This window comes from Lissotriton helveticus, chromosome 5_1, assembly GCF_964261635.1.
Source record: "Lissotriton helveticus chromosome 5_1, aLisHel1.1, whole genome shotgun sequence".
Lineage (NCBI taxonomy): Eukaryota > Metazoa > Chordata > Amphibia > Caudata > Salamandridae > Lissotriton > Lissotriton helveticus.
This window is the reverse complement of record NC_136065.1, coordinates 1,848,238,316-1,848,258,744: the sequence shown is the minus strand read 5'-3', so window position 1 is coordinate 1,848,258,744 and position 20,429 is coordinate 1,848,238,316. Positions and strand designations below refer to the sequence as shown.

The window sequence follows — 20,429 nt, the reverse complement described above, 5'->3', positions numbered from 1 at the left end:
AATGAGATTGCCGCCATAACTTGGCGCCGCATTACATGGCACAAAAGGGACAAGTGGATTTTGTTACAGGACAAGTAGATTTATGAAGCAACCAGCCCCATGGACAAGTAGATATTTTATCAACTTCCACACCTCTGTATGACCCATGGGAGGGAGCAAGACACGAGGAGGGACATATAATAAAGATTAACCGCCTGGAAGCAAGCCTTCACGAGGGACAGTCTAATTAACATCAAAAGCAATGGGCCGGCTGGTCTGTAAGCCACAGAGTGACTTACAGCATGTCTCGAAGATGCAGCGCATGAGCTGCCTAGGCAAGACCTAAAAATATTTAAACAAAAAGAAAAGACGTTTTACACCGTTATGATGCATGCACTACAATGGAGCAGATTGGCAGGGCAACGACCTCGCTCAGCACTAGGGACTGTGGCTAAGTAGGGACGTGTTTTCAGATGATATGGTGCTGCCCAATAATTTAGCAATACTGGCAATCCGCAATAGCGTGTTTAAATAACCTTTGCAGAAGCAGCATAACCGCTTCAGAGAAGAGGTGCTTATTATATATCTGAGAAACAACTGATCTCACCTGTATGGATCAAATATGGCCGACACTGGTATTGATGGTGGCCAAGCGCAATATTGCAAAGATTTGAAGGGCTAAACTAGCACCACAGCTTAATGACTGGAAGCGAGACATGGATTGATGCATGCTGGTGGAAAAAGTGGTCTATGAAAGTAGGAGGGAGCCCGAATAAATGGACTAAAATTAGGGGGACACAGAAAACCTACCAGGGAGAACTATGCACCCCTTTTGAAAGAACCGAACCTGGAAACCTGTGGAAACTTGTGACGTTAACATTACAAACTTCATACAGACCTGTGACCTATTGCTGAATGAATGGGTGACCGAGGGTCTTTGGAGATTGACAGGAAGCTAATTATGATTGAATATGATTTGATGTGTCAATATAGAATGCTTATTGCGATTGTTGTATTGTTTGTATTGTTGTATTGTTTTCATTCACTTGCAATAAAAAGATCTTTAAAAAAAAGAGAAGCTAACAAATTAAAGGGGAAGTATGAAAGGATGACACTGAAAACTAAACAGCAGATGAACCAGCCCTAACAAGAATATGTACTAATTTTCAGCTGGATCTGCATGTGATTAGAAAATTACGTAATTCACAGGTCAAGAGGGACAATGGTGACTGAGCCCGCTACTTGCCCACAGACTTGCTTGATCGGGGGGGGCTCTTACCCCCAGGAAGCACAGTGCCAGTGAGGCGCCCCCGTCAATCTTCAAGCGCCGGGAGGTGCTTATCAGCACGGGCTTACCGCCGCATGGGCCGTGTCCAGGAAAACCCCGGGCCAAGGGCAGGCCCATCTTTGCCCATCATTGACAGGAAGAGGCAGGGCAGGGGCACCCCTCTTTTGCCCGCTGCCTGGCATTTGTTCTGTTACATGGACACTTTCCGGACTTCTGGACTTTAAGGTACTGATTAACTAGCCATATTTATTGCCCCCTATTCTGGCGGACTGGCTGTGCTGAACTTTCATATCTTAAGCGTCTTGTACTGCCCTACCCTGTTAAGTGTTAACACGCTATGTCTTACTCTGATGTTAAGTTTGAATCTGGCATAGCTTTGGAAGAATTAGTAGCCAGTACTGGTCTGGTTGCACAATTAAGAAGCATGGGGAAAACAAAAGGCTATGGAAGGAAGCAGGGAAGGGATTGGGGGCACTGTAACAGGACGGGGTAACAAAGGGAAAAAGGCCAGGAAGCTACACTAGCACACAGGTAGTAATTGTGTTTTAGACCGTATTGACACCCTACTTAGCGAGTGTGAGGATATACTGAGACAACGCATTATGCGCAAATTGCCTGTGACTAATCCCCCTCTAGATTACCCAACCTATTAATGGAAGCTCAAATTGTTACCCCGCTACCCCTTCTATGTTTGGCAAATCACAAGAAAAAAGGCCAGTTACTCTTAATGAAGAGGGAGAATGTGACAACAGGAGTCGCTCACCTTACCACTAGCATGTCTGGGTCAAACCCTCAACATATAGATCCTACAATCGTATGTACAAATACATTTCTGCCTCTGTCGGATCTGACTAATGCAGACAGGAAAGAAATACATACTAATTAGCTTGAAACTATGGCACGCGCTCAGAGACATGATTGTCAGGGACCGGCTTGAAAGTGACCATTACCCCCTGTGTGTGACCTTGGAAATAACAAGACATAAGGTACCTGCTATATTAGGAAATTAACTGTCCTCATTTGATATCGGCCCCACTAATGATATGAGGCGCTTAAAATGGGTGAAGATACCTGAACGCCTAGCTATTAATACGGATATAGATTATGCCATAATTGCGCTTGAGGCCAGTGCAGCAAATATATTGGCTCCCGAGCATCCATCTATATCCGTAACAAATTTTTCGCACTTTTGCGTACTTACTTTATTAAGCCGGGCAAGACTAACAAGCATTGGCATAGCCAATAGGTCTCGCTTGTGGGACCTTATAAGTATTTAGTTTTGCAGCACATTATCCTTGTAACTAAATACTTATAAGGTCTCACAAGCGAGACCTATTGGCAATGCCAATGCTTGTTGGTTTAGGTACATCTCTGGAGCTTCCACAGCCACGTGTGCGGTTCCCACATTTCCTTATAGCCTGTGTTAGGGTCTACCACTCCCTAATCTAGGTTGCTTCTACATCAGCCCTTGCGTGCCATCCCCCCCATCAGCTGCTTGGGGTTGTGTGACGGCTCCCTCCTCGTACCCCTCGCTTGAGTGAGCCCCTGCGCCCACGGCCTGCCTGTCATTCCCATCAGTACCGTGGGGTGGCCCCGCACCGGTAGACCGAGGAACTCGGAAGATGGCTGACAGCTGCCTCGTGGCTCTTCATCTGCTGATCCTCCGGGGCCTGGCTTGTCGTTTCAGCATTCATCTTGCACTGTGGGCCGATCCCTTTTTAATCGTCCGCAGTTGCCCCATGTCCGAGTGCTAGAGGGACTGCTTTCAAAGTCCAAATTAAAGGGGATAGCTTGGGGGTGGTGACTCATGTCGTTCTGTGCGCATTTAGAAGAAGGAACTTGAATACGATTATGAAATCGACTATGCAAGCCCAGAGTGCTTTTGTGTGAATGAATAACGTTGCAAGGTATACGACGTATAGATAGTTAGCTATGCGTGCGCTCGAGGTGTAGATAAGTGGCCGCTGCTTGGTGTCCTGAGGATAAAGTAGTGAACTCGGAGTTGGGTACTTCTGCTTGCATCTTGCTAACAATTATGACGTCTGTGATTGTTTGTTTCTTTGTAGTGTGAAGTTGGGTAAAATAAAAAAGAAACGAAAGGGAAACCAAACAAAATACACGGAAAACCAAAATGGGCTCACAAGTAAAGAAAAAAACAGGAGGGGGTGCGAGGGATGAGGGAACACGGCCTGGGGGACGTCTGTGCGCATTTAGAAGAAGGAACTTGAATACGATTATGAAATCGACTATGCAAGCCCAGAGTGCTTTTGTGTGAATGAATAACGTTGCAAGGTATATGACGTATAGATAGTTAGCTATGCGTGTGCTCGAGGTGTAGATAAGTGGCCGCTGCTTGGTGTCCTGAGGACTAAAGTAGTGAACTCGGAGTTGGGTACTTCTGCTTGCATCTTGCTAACAATTATGACGCCTGTGATTGTTTGTTTCTTTGTAGTGTGAAGTTGGGTAAAATAAAAAAGAAACGAAAGGGACGAAAGGGAAACCAAACAAAATACACGGAAAACCAAAATGGGCTCACAAGTAAAGAAAAAAACAGGAGGGGGTGCGAGGGATGAGGGAACACGGCCTGGGGGAAGCTAGCTGGGGAGGGGGAGGAGAAATGCAAGGAAGGCTGTGTGCGGCGTAATTAGGGGAGGAGAAGCCGAGAAGCTGCAGAGCGCACGCTGGGCGAAGCCCTTTGATGTGCCCTGCGGCAAATGGAGGGAGGCTGATGCGCGTTCATGTTTGAACACGTGGTTCACATGAACTGCATGAAAACGCCAGCAAAAAGCTGGTGGTTTCATGATGTTTTCGCCGCTTGAATTCTCGCTCCGCTCGATGCGCGCATAAAAGGCTATAAACCAGAAAGCCGGACATTGGTTCAACAAGGAATGTAGAGAGACATGTGTAGCACTAGGGCTAGCAATCAAAGCTGGTGATCCAGTAGCAGTGCGAGCAGCTAGGCATAACTATAGGAGTACCCAGATAAAGGCCAAGAAAATCTGGGATGACAAAAGATGGCAGGACCTTAGAGAGGCTTGCGCCTCGAGAAACAACAAGCAATTTTGGAATATAATAACATGGGAATGAGGAGGGCAACCTCAACAGCCACAAAATCATGTATCAAAGGAAGATTGGGTTAATCATTTTAAACCCCAACACGCTCTGGCTTTATCTGAGGTAGACCAGTGCAAGATCACACATTTGTTTTACCTAGACGAGGCCTTCAGCAGGGTGGACGTCGATGTAGCACTTGGATCACTATCGGTCGGGAAAGCACCTGGTCCAGACTATATCCCTGGGGACGTATTTCTTTACGATAAGGAAAGATGGTGCTGGTATATTCTATTGTTGACTAATGCTATTGCCCAGGATGCGCCAGTCCCAGACTCATGAAAAGGGGCCGAAATTATACCGGTTTTTAAAAAGGGGGACAAATCACACCCAGGAAATTACAGGCCCATTAGCCTAATAGACTTCTTGCAGAAGGTATTGGGGAGGCTAGTGCTCAACAAGGTCCAAGAGTGGATTGAAGAACATAGTATTTTATCTCCAATGAAAGCAGGTTTCTGGGCTTTTACCAGCATCATTGACCAGGTGTTCCGGTTTGTTTTGTTATATCGGAAAACTGTGGTTCTGGGCAAGGCAGCTTGTATGCTGCCTTTGTTGACCTCAAGTCAGCGTTCGATCTTGTTACCCGTACCAAATTATGGGTGATTCTGCAAGAAATGGGGATGCCATCGATTTACTAACCCTTATCATTAGTCTGCACGAGAAGAACAATGCTAAAATCCGATGAGGCTTGCAGGGCAATGTCACTAGTCCTTTTCCAATTGAGAGAGGTGTGCGCCAAGGCTGTGTGTTGGCACCCACGCTATTCTCTTTGCTCATCAATGGAAAAGTGAACTGTATGGGATCTACCACCACTGACGCCCCACTATTAGCAGGTGAAAAAATCCCCATATTGATGTTCGCAGACGACACATTAATTATTTCCAAGACCCTGAGTGGTCTCCAAAGAGTCCTGTCAATTTTCGAGGAGATTTGCTCCAAACGAGGCGTAGAAGTTAATATGTCGAAAACAAAACGCATGTCTTTTAACCCGCACAGAGCATTCTAAGGGGGTAGACAAATGAATGACCGTCTGCTAGAGCAAGTCAATGAGTTTACCTACCTAGGGGTCAATATTCAGGATGACTTGAAATGGAACCATAAAATTGATCTGGCAACTTTAAAGCACCGGCAACTCTTGTGAGTGCTATATTCTGAATATAACACCTCATTCTTAAAGCCAATCAGATAGGTTCTCCAGATATACAACATGAAAGTAATCAGCTGAGCCCTTTATGGGTCAGAGCCATGGGGTTGTGAGAACCCATCTAAGCTCATTACAGTAGAAAACAGGTTCTTAAGAAAAATCACTAGTCTCCCACAGAGTACCCCAATGCGTCCATTATTGTATGACCTGGGTAGGAAATCAGTTGCAGATATAGCAAAACTACACCCTCTTTTATACTGTCAGAGAATTTGGACCACCCCAGAACTGGCAGCATATGCTGCTGGCTTTCAGGATATAATAAGGGCCCACAATTGTCACCGAATAAAATGGCTATGGGAGGTTAGAGACACTTTATCAAGCATTGGCATGATGTATAAAACTTAATAATAATAATAATAATAATAATAATATTAATAATATTATTATTATTATTAATAGCACTGTGGAATGATCCAACAAGTTCTCCCTTCCCCACGAAAAAGATTTTAAAAAAAAAGACAATGGGAAATGGTTATGTATAATACATTGAAAAACACGGGGCCGTCTTCCCTAACTGGAGCTTTCCTGGAAATTAAATTAACTCCCAGTTTAGAGCCATATTGAGATTGAATTACAAAACCGTATGACCGAAAGCTATATTTTCAGTTCAAGGTGGGCTCATTGCCATTAAGAGCTTTTATTGCTAGAGTGCTAAATCTGTTGATAATGTGTGCCTGGTATGCCAGGCTAGCAAACAATCGATGGCCCATCTATTGTTTGCCTGTGTAGGATATGTTGTCCCACGTCGTGTCTGGCTGGCACCAATCTGCAAACTATTAGGAACCAGAAGGTGCAACGAAGCAGAAAGAATCGTACGTTCTGACACTTCTATTCCGACTGTTATATCGCTGGCAAAATCTTAGGGGCAGTCGTGGGCCATAAGATCACGTTCTCTTCGTTCCAATCAAGGTTGAATCAGTGTATCTGCATATGAACGAGGAAAGATACAAGCTATCCAGCAAATACAGTAGATAATAGGCAGAACTAAGTTACTGTACTAACCAATTGTGGTATGTTATTTGTAACCGCCTTTTAAAATGGAACTTAAAAAATGCGGATGATTTTATTATCGGACGTAAGGTTTTTTTTAACGTTTTTATCATAATAGTTTCTAATGTGCTTTAATTAATCTCCCCATTCAGGCTTTGTATCACATTCTACTCGGTGTTTTATGAAATGTTGTTGTATTTTGCTTTTATGACTAATATGTTGAATAAAGCTCGTTCGGATTGGACTGAACCAATGACAGACAAAACCAATGGCAGACGACACAGCCAAAGGCCCTCTACATATCTATAGGATTGTAAGTATTACTGTTTTTCATTAGAAGGTCCTTGCAGACAGCTAAGCCTTTTAAGCCTTCAAAAAAGATTCTAGCACTAATTAGCAGTGCAAGTGTTCTACCTTTAGGGTCTTATCTGAGGGATTAACCAACACCAAAACTGTGTCCTAAAAACGATATCTGTGCTACTTCATGTGACAAAATACCTGACTGCAGACTTTAAAAGTGGTCCAAAAACAATTCAACCTTACAGAACTACTAGCTTTAGATTTAACATAGGTGTTTCATAGTAAATACAACTTTGCCAACTGCCTTTGTTGTAACTCTTCATAATAAACAGATCAGACTTATGACATCAAAAAAACTATTTCCTAGTGAACTAATTTGGCCTATAGCTTTTTTCATTGGTCGTCACCAAAACCAAGGTCTCCAGTATTGAGCAAACGAGTTCCCACAAGGCAACTATCAGTAATGTTGTAATAAAATTACTAATATGTACATAATTACAGTTGTGAAAACAATATAAGATTCCAAATATAGGTTACTAAGTATTATCATAGTGTACATCTTCTATCCATACAGTTTGTTTGGGAGAGTCACCAACACTCGTGTCTACTACAGTAATCTGTGAGATTCAATGCAACAAAATATCGGTTTACTTGGTTTAGAACAGTTCAATAACATTCCATCCTTAACAGCTGTTTGCCTTGAACACATGCTTTTCACCATCAGAACATCAAGTCCATTGTCCCAATAAACCAATAAAGTCTGTAGGCTATTACTTCTGGTTTAACCAACACTAGTCTATTCCAGCTGCACATAAACGGGCAGCCATCATGCACACAGATATAAAATTACAATTATGTAGTTTCCAGATAAATATAAACAATAGGGGCTAAAAAGACTTATCAGAGTGAAGAAAAACAAGATCTGTGAGAGTGGGTGGTCTGTAATAACTGTATTTCTTAATGTTGCCGTGTATGAACTCCATCTTGCTCACAAAACCCTTTCTTGACCTTTCACAAAATTGTCTTCTACGTGACCCCGTGTTGATGCCCTGGGCCGGTTTCTACAGCACCCACGCATTTATCTCTGGAACCTGTAAGACAACAGAACAGGTCTGTCCCTAACCGGTCTGTCTCTGCCAACCACCTAACACCTGGCCAGATCACGAAACCCTCCTCACCTGCAAGGCATGAAAACTGCCTCCAAACAGGAAAATGTCTAGATCACTCCTGAATTTCCACATTCCATGGACTTTGTTGGCCCCAACACCAGAAATCCTGCTGCACACACCTAAATTCCTGCATACCAACTGACATTTCTGTCGTCCCCCCACTCCAGAGGGGAGGGTCTACATCCTATAAAAGATGCTGCATGCCAAGGACACGTTGAACAGTCTCCTGACACCTACGCAATCCGTGGGACGAATCAGTCTCTGACTATTTCACAAGGCTGGGAAAAGCATATGCTGACTTCAGTGGTCAGGATGTGACCACTGAAACTGGCAGACATCTCTTAATCCAAACATTTGTAAAAGGTCTGTTACCTTCAGTAGGGAACAGACTAACATCTAGTGAAAGTAGTTGGCCAGCGGCCACTCCGGCCACTATTCTGACTATGGCTCAATATTACAAGACACAGAATAAAACAGCGGAGGATGAGAAAGAGAACAAAAAGAAGAAATTAAAAGAACAAGTGTTGCTTAGTCAAATAGATACGCGTCGCACAAACCGCAATATGCCGACCAACGGTCTCATACCCCCAACCCAGACCATATACCTCAGATACCCCACGCCAACTACCCAGACTAGGCCCCCAACCTACTGACATCTGCGCTTATTGTAAAAAAAAAAACAGGACACTGGAAAGGTGATTGTAGGATTCTAGCAGCAAACATCGCTTCAAGCTACCCTTCAGGACTATACCGAGGATGATCCTGAAATGTCATCCATGTATTGGGCAGCATAGGACAGTCTAGGATGGGGGAAGGAACCAGTGGAAGTACCTATAGATCAACAGGGACCATATGTTACAGCATCAGTTGCAGGGTCAGCGGGACCCTTTCTAATAGACAAAGGAGCATCCCGTAGCACTCTAACCACACCACTGATCCAGAGGGCTCCTCCATCCGGCAAACTCATTACATCGACTGGATTCGATGGTCAGCCCTCTATCAATTCCCTGTCCTACCCAACCCCATTCTCAATGCAGGGTGAACAGACTTCAGCTACCTTTCTACTATCTTCCCAATGCCCAGAGAACTTGCTGGGCTTGGATCTGTTGAAACACTATAGAGCTACCATTCGGTGTTCACCAAATAACATTCGGCTAATACCGTACGATTACGTTACACCTTCTGCCTCTGCCCAGCTTTTACAGTTATCACACACACATGATGATTTAGCGACTGTTTCCCCCTGTCTATGGGCGACCTCTGACAGAGATGCTGGGTCCATCCAAATGCCTCCAGTGCAGATCACTGTAAAACCAGGAGCAACTCTGCCAAGGATCCCACAGTATAAAATATCTAAAGAGGGAGAGGTCGCCCTCCAAACCATTGTTCAGGACCTCATACTCGCTGGTATAGTGGAACAGGTATCAGGAAATGTCTGTAACAGTCCTATTCTCCCAGTTCTTAAACATTCCCCTGCAGGACAAAAGATATATAGATTTGTGATTGATCTTCGAGCTATTAACAAAATAGTGCAGCCTCAATTTCCTGTAGTTTCTGACATTACCACCATTCTCACCATGATCCCACCAACAGCTAGAGTATTCACAGTTATAGACCATAAAAATGCATTTTTCTCTATTCCTATACACAAGGATTCCCGTTTTCTCTTTGGATTTACATTGTTGAATGTCTCATAGATTCTGTAGAGCACCTCAAGGCTACACTGAAAGTCCCAGCATCTATGGCCAGGCTTTAAAAACACAACTGGATCAGATTCAGCTTCCACAAGGAGTAGCATTAATTCAATACGTTGACGACATTCTTTTAGCAGCAGACACAACACAACTTGCCCGCAAAGCATCCATGATCACACTCCAGTTTCTTGCTACTAAGGGACACAAGGTCTCTAAAGACAAACTACAGTATTGTAAACAACAAGTGACCTACTTGGGTCACTTATTGTCTGAGGAGGGACGCACTCTTACACCAGATAGGATTCAAACTATTCTGAATTTTCCAACTCCTGTCACCCAACGAGATGTCAGAGCACTCATAGGACTGACTTCCTTTTGTAGACAATGGGTCCCTAACACCTGAAATCCTGCTGCACACACCTAAATTCCTGCATACCAACTGACATTTCTGCCGTCCCCCCACCCCAGAGGGGAGGGCCTACATCCTATAAAAGATGCTGCATGCCAAGGACACGTTGAACAGTCTCCTGACACCTACGCAATCCGTGGGTCTTGGACACTCGTCCATCTCTAGAGATTATCATTTTGTTGTATTAAAATAAATCTTTTGTTTCCTTGCTTCCAGAATTGTGGTATCCCTTTCTTTGGAATTACAGGTCATCAGCAAAACCCATGCCTACTATGATCATCTATGAGATTGCATATAACAACAAGCATTTGCAATGCAATAGGTCTCTCATTTGCGAGAGTTAGAGCTATTGGCATTGTAAATGACAATGCCTTTTATTTGTGTTTTGAAAACCAGCAAGCGGTTAGTAAACACGCACTTTGTACTTATTTGTAGTTGTTGCCTACAAGAAGCAAGTCTGGAAGTTACTGCACCTCTTTTACTGCCAGCCTTGCTTCTTGTAAGCAAGGACTATAAGTACAAAGTGCTAGTTTACGCACCTCTTGTAGGTTTTCAAAACACAACTAAAAAGTATTGTCTTTTACAATGCCAATAGCTCGAACGCTCACAAATCAGAGACTTATTGCATTGCAAATGCTTGTTTTTTTAACCTCCAATTTTACTGGTCCGATTATGTGTAAAGTATGCTGGCACATCTGGGTATTGTTCGGGCTACATACAACAGTTTAAATAAAAATAAAAAATATGTCTGTGCTCCTACTCGCATGTGTGGACTGATTAGGTAATCGGTGACGGGCTGAACCAGATTGTAAAGGGCATTTCCTGTAGGTGGCTTCAATAGACCCTTGTAGCATCCATTGCTGCTTTCTGGATGTTTACTTAGAGTCTGAGGAAAGTTTGGCATCATCAGGTGGCCTTCTAGTCTGTGGGTATTTCTTGATTTTGACTCGGTGCCATGTTAACACAGGGTGACTGTATCTGGTTAATCTGCAGAAAAGGTTTTTGCCGTTTGAGCGATATCACCTTTTGAAAGGTCACATGAAGGTTTTGAGATTTGTAAAATGGGGAAGTAGTTTTTGCTTAGTGGCTTAATAGTGCTTGGGTATGCGTGTGCTGTGTATTAATTTATTTATTTTCTAACTATTTTTGTTTTATAGACAAATCTAGTGTACCAGAACTGTTTGAGAACTGGGCTGTGGATAGAGTACATTTAAAGGATTTTAAAAAGCTTCAGACTGTGCACACACTTTGTCTATGGCTCGTTTTTTTTAAAAGCGCAAATACTCCTGTTTCCTTCAGCAGTCGCTCATGCCATTTAGAACCTTTTGCTGTTCCCTTGGTGAGCCACTTAAACTGCCTCTTATCTTTCATGTTTGTTGTGTTTACAGTTAGGACGTTTCACACACTACGGAATGTTTGCAGAGTTCATAAAGCATTAGCAAAGTTTTGAGTTTTCACACCCTGAGCCAATAAGCAAGGAGGAAAATCAGGAAAGGTACAGAGTAGGGGAATGAAGTTTAAGTGAACGCCCCAAAAAGAGAAACATGATGAAGAAAAGGATTAATTGGAAGAAAAAACAGGAAGGATTTGGGGTTCCTACTTAGAAAATGTGTAAATAAAAACAGGGCAATTTATAGTGATGCGAGAGAAAACTAACGAGACACTATTGTTTTTTTTTACCAAAAAGGGCATTTAGCTTGCTGAATTTGTCACCCTTGTAAATAGCAGTTATTGTGAAAATTAAAAAGAAACGAGTTCGATCAAATGAATGATTTTTATTGGTAATCATGCTTAGGAACACAGAATATATTTACTTCATCTAGCTTTCAATACATTGCTCCCTACGGTTTGGATGGCTTTCTTATGTATTTAGCAGCTATTCTGCCTAAGGACTGGTTAATTTGTGCTTGGGTAAGTAGATAATAAATAATCCAAGCTTCTTGCTTCGGAGCACAGAGGCAGACAAAAATTTATAGTTAAAAAAGAAAGTGATTATAATGTATGTCGCAAAGCGGTTTTGGCATCAGAAGAAGCGGGTGAGTACCTTACTTTTATTCACATGGTGCCCGCTTAATTTAAACAAGCATTTGCAATGCAATAGGTCTCGCATTTACGCGAGTTTGAGCTATTGACATTGCAAATGACAATGCCTTTTATTTTACTTTTCGTTTTTAAAATGTAAATAAAAGGCATTGTCCTTTGCAATGTCAATAGCTCAAATTCGCATAAATGCGAGACCTATTGCATTGCAAATGCGCGGCGCACGCTTTAGGCATCCCGCTGACTTTATTTATTTATTTCCCGCTCCACTTTTCTCGTGAAGCCCAACGCTCCATTCCTCTCCCTTCTCAACATACTCTGTTACTGCACGTGTCTGGGCAGTAACAGAGTATGTTGAGAAGGGAGAGGAATGGAGCGTTGGGCTTCAAGAAAAGTGGAGCGGGAAATAAATAAATAAAGTCAGCGGGATGCCTAAAGCGTGCGCCGCGTTTTAAAGTAATGTAACAATTGGAGGGGGAAATAAATAAATACAAGCCGATCACCTTGCAGACCGCAGATGTTATCGGCAAGCCTGTTCCGTTCCGTTGCATCGAACATTGAAACCACAACCAGAAGGAGGCGTGCTCGCGAGAGGCTGCAGAGCACGCGCACACGTTCCAGCCAGCGACGGAGGCGTGGCGCGCCCCGCCTCCCTGTGCCGTGTCGCGCGCCATGAATCTCGTCCCCTTTTGCTATTCACAGTGTGCGGGGGCTGTTTCTTGCGCTGGGGGCCTGCAACCGCAGCCCTCAGCGATGTTAGCGGAGGCTGGCGAGGATGCGCCCCCGGTCTGGGGGAAGCTGCCGGTTTTGCTGCCACTCTCGCTCCTTCCCCTGAAGGTATGGCAGATCTCACGATGCATGGGGCGGGGGTGTGTCTGTGCAGGGGGGGAAGGTAGGGGGCAGCGGCGTGTGTATGCGTGCGTGTCTGTATGTGTGTGTGTGGTGGGGGGGCTGCAGCGTGTGCCTGTGTAATCTGTGTGCAGGGGTGTGGGGGCTGCCTGTGTGCACATGGAAATATGAGCCACGGCGACGTGCGCGCCCACGAGATAAAATCTCCGCCAGGAGAAGCTCGTAACACTTTGCTGTACTCATTCCCCCAGAAGTGACTACATAAGTTGTCTCGCCCTAGACAGCAAAAAGCTTTGCTTTTTGCTTTCATCTAGGCGAGACTTAAAAAGCGCAGCCGCCGGAATGTGCATGGCTGTACTGACAAAGCGGTTTTGAGGTCGGAGGAAGGCTTGTGCCCGACATTTATCAACACAGAGCCCACTTCACGGATTGAATAAACATTAAGCGCAGCGGCCGGAAAGCCCCCGGACGCATTGAAGGACGATGTATCTGAAAACAAATGTCTGGCTCAATCAAAGTATTACCACCTGTCAGCTGTTTCTTGTCCAACCTATACCAGAAAGAAAGGAAGCGCGGGGCCTAACTTACATTATTATGCCAAGTACCCAGCTTCCTAGTCAAAAGACAACACTTCTCTCTCACCTTCGACACCGTGGTCCCTACAACATATCGGATCTGGGGAAGTTGCAGACAGAGCCGAAGAGCCGTAGTAAGTGTCCGGATGAGAAAAAAATATGTGTGTGTATTTACAAATTCACGCGTGTTTTTATATGTTTAGGACGAAACGTAGAAAGCTCAACTAGTGTGAGTTCCCAACATTTATCAGTCTCAGCTGTTTCGCACCACGTGCACATCAGTGCGCCATATACTCCCTCTGGTTTTCACCCGCAGCCACTCTGCCCGATTCCCTGCTCATTTATGCCCAGTCTAGAGGAAATAGGGTCTCCTTCCCTGTTCCCTCAGTCAAATAACTGGTAAGGTCTTGCTCGAGAAATAGCTTAAAAACAAACGTATTTTTTTAGCATGTTTATTTTATAAACCCCTTCAGTGTCTCAGAGCTTCTTGGCGTGACCAGACGGGTAAACGTGCGGTAATCCTAGTTAAGAACAGTGAAAAAGTCGTCTTCGAACAATTCGGCTAGTCGTTCTTTTTGCGACTTGTGTGGAAAAGGAGATCGTTTTACATCATCTGCAAGGCCCGCACTTCACAGTGGAGCCGACGGGGGAGGGAAAGTGAAAGGGCGCGATGCGCGCGCGGACAGATGTGCACACGCACAGAGTGCACATCCCCTGTCCGCGCCTGCCACCTCCTGTCTCCCTTCGAGCACCAAAGTGGCAGCAATAGAGCTCGCTAGCGAAGCAGCTGCGCTGAATTCGCACGCGAGCCCTAAAAACCTAGCAAACACAAGCTGATGGGCAGAGTGCTACAATTTTTCAATCACTCACACCCAGTCAAGAGATCTGGGTTTAAACCATCATTCAGGTGGTGAAAAGTTTCAGCACTCCATCATCTTGTTGTATTTGCTATGTTCACCTTAAGTGGCCATGGGTATGCCCAGACGTTGCTCGCTGTGCCACTGGATTCAAGCTGGCTTGGCTGATGAGGGGTAATCAGAAACCGGTCAGAGGATGCTTGTTTCCGGTCCAGGGAGGACCTTGCATGGCAGTTCGGGCTGGAATGAACACATGAGCAGGGTCAAGACTGACTTGCATATGGCTGGGTCCAAACTGGGGTTTTGTAGTGAGCAAAAGAATTATAGATTTTGGAAAAGTTGCAGCACTCCGCCCATCATCTTGATGGGTTTTCTATAACAAAAACGTGTCTATAGCCTGTAACGCAATGTGATAACCCACTATTAAAGGGCCAGGGGCTTAAAAAATTATGTTCTCAATAAATAAATAGGCAACACTGTCATTGTCATAACTTTTTATACAATGCTGATCAGAACTGTGGCATGGAGCATAACTTTCTCCAGTGTCCCAATTAGAGCTTCTGTTTTGAGTGTAAGCTTTCCCATAAGGCAGCCATCAGGCAAACAGTCATAAAAATATAAAAGTATACTACGGTACAGTTTGCTAAGCAAAATTCACTCTCCCCTAAAACTTCATAAATGACTTCTCACAGGGGGATTCAATGCATATGGTTTATCAAACAGTATAACAAACACCATAACCCTTGCCTGCTACACAATCCTTCTTTGCAGGCTTTCATACAGAGCGAGTACCCACCCTTAAAATGAATTGATGTTAAGATATGCTTTTCATACTAAATAGGTCAGGCCTCCTACCATCATTGTGACATTCCATAATAAACAGAGCAGGCCTACAGCCATGATTATTGGCTTTTCATCATAACTACCTTAGTCCTGCTTTACTAAGTATAAATTTGCCTCATGCCAAAATGTGAACTGCAAGCACTCTTTAGTGGAAGAACACAACCTTGGCCCAATCAAATTCTGTACTCAAGAAGCCAACATGTGGGTGGAGCCTGGGTGCCTCTCTCAATAGTACTCATAATGCTATTGTTGTGTTATCAAATAAGGTCTGGAGACATCTCTGCTATCAAGCAAGACCTAAAAAGTGAGGAATGAAGGCGAAATTCTCAGCAACACAGCATTTACTTGCTCTTGAGGAATGAAAGAACAAATAATTATTGTGATGCCCAGCACTATCAGATTCAGGACACTGTAACTACCTTAGAGGTAATTACATTCATTTAATAAAAACTGCTGGGCCCCAACAGTGCTCTTCAAACCAACTTTTCCAGTCTGGAGTTTAAGCGTGATGCCGCATGCCAGGATGACCATACGGGTAGGTGTTGCACACTGACTTCCCTGCTTTGAAGTTCATTATAGAATATACACGTCCCGGCCACTCACTTGGTGCTTCTAAAAGCAAGTGTGCTCTTGGGGATGTTTCCATCCAAGGAGCATCCAATCAGCACCAACTCCACTCCGAGGGGGGAGAAAAAGTGTGGGGACGGCAAGCAAAAACCATGCATTTCGCCTATCCTACTGACATACATGCCACGAATCAGCTGCAAAAATCAGATTAATTTCCTTCAGTCCATTTATTTAACCAAGTATGAGAGGGCACCCAATAAAATCAGGTTGGAAGGCAAAGAGAAGAATACCGACTCAAGCCCATGAGAGTACCATCACACTTTTTTTTTACAAAAAACACCATCAGAGATACCCACATTTCCTTCTTACGGACGCAATTTTAAAACTGAATTTTGTGGACAAAGGTATGCATTTTATACCTGCCAACTCCCTAATGTTAGATGGCTGTAGAAATCCCAAATGTAATTCCAAATGAGAAAGGCCCACTTTGAGGTCCTAGACATTTCTAAACCTAGATGATGGTGACAACAGCAGCAGGAGAGGAAAGCAGCCAAAAGTCACCAGACATGGACACTATAAAACAGACAGAAGAGACATGAACAACTTAAAGTTAAAAAAGAATGTTCTCCAATGTAAAACTGCAGCACAAAATTGCCCAACTCAGGAATAAAGCTAATTCTGGATTGTGAAAGTATGCAAATAAGCAGTCTAAGCCAAACTAACTTCAGAATAAAGTCAACTTTGAAGAACACCATCTTCAAAACTCAACATGGGTGCCTGCCAATGAAACCATATCTGCAACATCAGATTGATTCCTGAACTAGAGTTAACCCACTCATATACTACTTAGTAGGCATGATCAAGTTAAAAGGTAGCATCACCAAGCATGAACCAAGACCTATTATTTAATATTTCAAACATAAGTAATTAGATAGGCCTTTGGATAACAGAATAGCTTATATTTTCAATACTTGCAATTAAAGTAGCAAGAAAAAAACACCCAAACAAGTCTACAATTTGTAACATATAATTTCACTTTATTTGCCATTGGCATGTAGGAAAGTAAGCTTAAAACTGTATTCATTTGATTTTAAGTGCATGCTAATCTGTCAAAATACAGTTGGTATAGTTATAATCAGAACGTTATGAAGTATTTTTTCTTTCATGAGCAATAGTGGTTAATCAATGGAAAGAAAAAAGTTTTGTTTAAAATAACGCTGAAAACAACAGCCTGGTAAAAACAGAAAGTTGTGCCATGCACAAAGTTAAACATTCAGCATTAAATAGGTTGCCATTGAGTACCACAGTGGTTCCCAAACTGTGCACTGTGGCTCCCAAGGGAGCCGTCAGACCTAGCCAGGGGAGCCACACACCCAGCACTTTAATGCATTTAATGTTGAAGAGTCTGTTGGCTTCAGTTAAACTAATTAGACTTAAAATTCATGATGTCGATGATCTGTAAGTGACATACCTAAAGTGGTCATATTTCACTGGATAACCACGTTCCAATACTCCCAAAGTAAGCGGAAGATGCCGGATTCATTTTGTAAGACTTGTTAATAGTTTTGGTTTTTTTCCAAATGCATTTTACACCAATGCAAGTTATCAGGAAAGTACAGTTATCCTATCTATTGAACACACTAAGTATTATTAATTAATAACCACTTGGCTGCTGAGGCATCTCAAGGATGGTAATGTAATTTCCATTGAAATCAATGGAAACTCCATGACGAGCTGAGCTCGTCATGAGCGTCCAAGGGGTTAAGTATTGAGTATTGACATTTGTACTTGAATCATAGGTACTTCTAGTACACATTTCTGTCAGTACACACACATTTCCAGACAGGCCTGCTCTCTCCTTGAGCACAGGGAAGTAAAACACCATATACGGCATAATGCAAACATTTGAAAGCAAGAAAGAGGGACGTTTAACCGCATGCGTGCGGGCGGAATTCCGCCCGTACGCTGAGATTTGCGGTATCGCATGTTACGTGACGAGCTGGGCTCGTCATGAGCGTGCGAGGAGGCTACCTCATGACGAGCCCAGCTCGTCATGAGCGTCGAAGGGGTTAAACAGAAAAAAAAAAAAAATCAAGACTAATTTATTTTACTTGCATTGACTTGGAGGCAATTTTAGGGAGGAGACAGCAAAAATAAAGCTGTATGTGGTTTAAAAATCGTGAGTCACCCTGCTGAGACAGGTATTTTGGCATGTATGACCTGGGTAGAAATGGAAGTGCATGCAAATAATCTTCAAGCACAGAAACACTTTGGCAATGGGGCCTCCATGCATAGGGGTGCTATCTAGCACTGTAAGTGGTATAAAAAAGTTTGAGCGGATACTCTAAAAAAAAAAGGCAAGGGCAAAGAAGTGTAACTAGGAATATTTTATTAGAGGCACCACCTTAGTAATCAAAACACCCTGCATATATGATTATAATACCTTCATCAGCTTAATCCCAATTATTCTCAGTGAGAAAAACGCATGTACTCACGAGGACGGACTTACATCCACCTCAACCTCCAAAAAAAGTAACAGTGGGGAGCCACGTGCAATGGTCAATGGGTCAAGGGAGCTGCGGGTCGGAAACGTTTGGGAACCTTAAAACTGGAGTGCCAATGATGGGGACAAATGGTCCATTTTTAAGACTTATGTTGTAGAACAGATTTCCATGTTCTGAGTTCTGATACAACATTATTTTCTGATTCCGACAATTTGCTTAAGCTTTTCAGAAAACGTGAAGACTTAGTGGTGCCTTCCACTTCCACCCTACACCCTCCCTCTCAGATGCCATCTGATTTTTTTAAGCACTGTCATTCGGGCGGGGGACGACGACGTAACTTGCATAATTTGGAGCAGCGAAATTACACGAGATGCATAACCCTGCATTTAGTGTTATTATTTTAGCGCAAGGTGCATTTCAGCGTCAAAATGTACCCACCGATCTTATTTGGGCCGAGCAATTAGCGCTTAATACAACATAACATGTACAGCAGTGACTAACATCCGCCTGCTCACACTCGGTTTCTATACGATTTGTGGTTGCCATTTTTGCTCCAAATTATTCTAAATGACGCAAACAGGTAATTTCGCGACACAAGAGTAATGAAAAAAATACACTGGCATAGTTTTTTTTGCCCAGGCCCGTCATACACTACCCTCTATTTGTGTAGAGGTGCAAACGTGTACGCTGGGCAGTATTCTCTGTACAAGGTAAAGACATAGCAGAAGGGATGAGAACAACTAGAAAGGGTTTGGGGTGAGTGAGGCGGCAGTGAAGGAATGTGTGGAGAGAGGAGACATTACATGTGGTAGCAGGATACGAAATACTACTGTCCATGAGATGGGCCGAAACGCATGGGGTTGTAGGTAATGGAAATATGAGAGAGGGGTTCAAAAGACATTTGAGACAATCACACAAGTGAACAAGTACTGGTAGATATTTCCAGAAACGTATGTCAAAGAAGTGAACATTTTGACAGGTATTATTATTTTATTATTTATGCGTTTTTATATAGCGCGGACTTTACCCGAAGGTGTCAGAGCGCTTCACAATAGGAACAGAACTGATACTTGAGAACATTACAAGTGAACAAATTACAAAAGCAAACGTTACATTACATGAGGCAAAAGTGACAATCGTGAGCCAACAAAATACAAGGAGGTAGCAAACGGTGCATTACAGGAGGAAAAAGTGACATGTGTGCAGGTTACAAATGCGTACGAAGTACAAATAGAGGTATAATACTGCAATAAATGGAGGACACTCAAACACAAGAACAAACGTTACGTAGGCAATGGTGGCACTTGTGCCACCATTGCAAGTTACAAGTGGCACTTGTGCCACCAGGGCTACCAGAGCAAAAGTGACGCAGACAAGACTATCGGGCACAGGAGCACAGCTGAAAGGGTGAAGCATCCATTGAGATGGAGCCAAAGATATGTACATAGGTAAATTCGGGACGACCGGGTGTGGGTGACAGACACGTACACAGGTGACCGATACAATGACATTAGAAGGCTGACACAAGGAAGTAGGGGTCATTTGACAATAGTGAGAGAGTGGTGCAACTGCCAAATGACAACTGTTTTAGGGGTATGCAGCATAGTGAAACCTCAAGAAGTGTAGCAAGGATTACCCTACCCGGCCGACTTTCCTTGTAGGCCTCAGTCCCTTCAGAAGCCGGACTGTAGCCCAAGGGATCCGTTCAGACCCCTCAGTCATAGTCCGTATAATTCTGTTCTTTCTCCTAGGAACTCACCACCAGGCCCTCCATGTTCCCCGGGAGGTTGGCACCGCGGCCCGCCTGCGCCCAGCTCTCCCGTGGCTGCAGCGCTACGTGGCCGCTCCGGGCCTGGAGAGTGGCGCGCGCGCGCACACGGACGCGCCGGCGCCGTATTCGAGCACGCGCCTTCGAAGGCGGAGGGACTGACGGGGGGGGGGGTGAGCGCGCCCCCTCAGAGACACTATCCGGCTCACACATCCGGACGGCTTGTGCCGAGCGCGCGCACCCTCAAGCACAGACGAGAGGCGTCCGCACGTCTCTGTACTG

The 20,429-nt window shown here is 43.9% G+C and overlaps 1 protein-coding gene across 4 annotated transcripts in view; it reads right to left on the bottom strand.

The window, feature by feature from the left end:
- ZNF652 (zinc finger protein 652) overlaps window positions 1-20,368 on the bottom strand; it is a 529,699-nt gene extending 509,331 nt beyond the window's left edge. For 2 of the 4 annotated variants that reach the window (XM_078645278.1, XM_078645281.1), the window contains exon 1: window positions 20,139-20,295. The gene's annotated coding sequence lies outside the window, so the exon portion shown is untranslated. Of the gene's footprint in view, window positions 1-20,020 lie in introns of all 4 variants that reach the window. The other 2 variants (XM_078645279.1, XM_078645277.1) reach the window with 2 other exon arrangements.
- Between the last annotated feature and the right edge of the window lie 61 nt (window positions 20,369-20,429).